This window comes from Schistocerca piceifrons, unplaced genomic scaffold (genome assembly GCF_021461385.2).
Source record: "Schistocerca piceifrons isolate TAMUIC-IGC-003096 unplaced genomic scaffold, iqSchPice1.1 HiC_scaffold_1193, whole genome shotgun sequence".
NCBI classification, from domain to species: domain Eukaryota; kingdom Metazoa; phylum Arthropoda; class Insecta; order Orthoptera; family Acrididae; genus Schistocerca; species Schistocerca piceifrons.
Window position 1 is genome coordinate 27,501 of NW_025727008.1, and position 2,500 is coordinate 30,000.

Here is a 2,500-nt window from a genome sequence, read left to right on the forward strand (position 1 = left end):
CACTATCACAACCAGACCAGGAGGTCCATGCGGAAAATACAATATCCCACCCTTTCGACATCCACCATTGCGCAGATCAGGCACCAACACCCACACATGTCCTATACAACGGTGCACCCAACATCACAATAGTACCTCCTGTCACAGCGCACAAACAATGACATGAGTCAAAGACACAGGTCTGACACAAGCATAGAATTGGAGCGCCGCCTCTAATAAGCCAAAGGTGCATCCTGACGTGACAAATCTGATCATGTCACAAGCATTCACTTACTATAATCACTATCAACGAACCTGCCGCCCCCGCCCCCCCCCTACACCTTTCCTTACAACAACGTGTAACCTAACCTAACCTAACCTATGTTGTACCTTAACCTAACCTATGTTGTACCTTAACCTAACCTATGTTGTACCTTAACCTAACCTATGTTGTGCCTTAACCTAACCTATGTTGTGCCTTAACCTAACCTATGTTGTGCCTTAACCTAACCTATGTTGTGCCTTAACCTAACCTATGTTGTGCCTTAACCTAACCTATGTTGTGCCTTAACCTAACCTATGTTGTGCCTTAACCTAACCTATGTTGTGCCTTAACCTAACCCATGTTGTGCCTTAACCTAACCCATGTTGTGCCTTAACCTAACCCATGTTGTGCCTTAACCTAACCCATGTTGTGCCTTAACCTAACCCATGTTGTGCCTTAACCTAACCCATGTTGTGCCTTAACCTAACCCATGTTGTGCCTTAACCTAACCCATGTTGTGCCTTAACCTAACCCATGTTGTGCCTTAACCTAACCCATGTTGTGCCTTAACCTAACCCATGTTGTGCCTTAACCTAACCCATGTTGTGCCTTAACCTAACCCATGTTGTGCCTTAACCTAACCCATGTTGTGCCTTAACCTAACCCATGTTGTGCCTTAACCTAACCCATGTTGTGCCTTAACCTAACCCATGTTGTGCCTTAACCTAACCCATGTTGTGCCTTAACCTAACCCATGTTGTGCCTTAACCTAACCCATGTTGTGCCTTAACCTAACCCATGTTGTGCCTTAACCTAACCCATGTTGTGCCTTAACCTAACCCATGTTGTGCCTTAACCTAACCCATGTTGTGCCTTAACCTAACCCATGTTGTGCCTTAACCTAACCCATGTTGTGCCTTAACCTAACCCATGTTGTGCCTTAACCTAACCTATGTTGTGCCTTAACCTAACCCATGTTGTGCCTTAACCTAACCCATGTTGTGCCTTAACCTAACCCATGTTGTGCCTTAACCTAACCCATGTTGTGCCTTAACCTAACCCATGTTGTGCCTTAACCTAACCCATGTTGTGCCTTAACCTAACCCATGTCGTGCCTTAACCTAACCCATGTCGTGCCTTAACCTAACCCATGTCGTGCCTTAACCTAACCCATGTCGTGCCTTAACCTAACCCATGTCGTGCCTTAACCTAACCCATGTCGTGCCTTAACCTAACCCATGTCGTGCCTTAACCTAACCCACGTCGTGCCTTAACCTAACCCACGTTGTCGCCTAACGTAACCCACGTTGTCGCCTAAACCTGCTCTGTAATTGTTATACGACTCGTTCAATTAGTGTAGTGTTGCCCACCCGCAACCCTCGCAATATAGTTCGCTACTCGCACTCCCCGCTCCCCTGTGTATCGCTTCATGTTAAACACCTTGCAAGTCTTGCTCACTTTCCACATGCTCCTGCTGTACACTGTAATGTGGATGGCAGCAGGACGTACATGCCGCCCCTCCCCACGTCCCCACCTTGCCCCCTGCCTTCGCAAGCTGGTTGGTGAGAACTTTGCATGTTCAATGCCCTCCGCATGCGACGTACTCAGGCTACGTTGTGGTGCGGCCTGTGTCAACTGTCCGCTAATGTCGTACGCGTAAACCACAATCTGTACTGCACATTCGTCCTTATGTACTGAATGATACATCGTGGCACATGTGTGACCGTACAACGACTGCGCCCAAAAACGGCGGACCATACAGTGCAAATATTGTGCACGCAGCTACGTGTCGTCTCCCTATGAGAGCTGGATTGCAGTGTGGTACGCCATAGAGACGTGTGGGAGGAACGGACGCCGTGGATGGCGATCAGCATGAGCTGTCTGTTGATGTATTCGGACCTAGTCGTCTCTCCTCACACACCGTGATGGCATGGTGCACCGCGTTCCATATCTGCGACATGCTACAGAGGCCGGTTGACAGTCGTTCGAGCAATGGACATCGCATACGTACGGGGGCCACCTTCCACGTATTGTCTAGGCGTGCACATTTTGTTGCGTGTATGTGGGCAGACGTAGTGTGGCGTGACACCTGACACAGGCATGCAATAATCGTGGAAGTTGCAAATGGCGATGGACGCCTGCGTTTTCTGGTGAAGTTACGCAAATGAACAAATGGTAACCTGTTGTGGTGCGGTTGTTCTCGCTAGGGGTGAATCGGTGATGGCGACGATAGGTTGAGGTACTAACCGGTTGTTC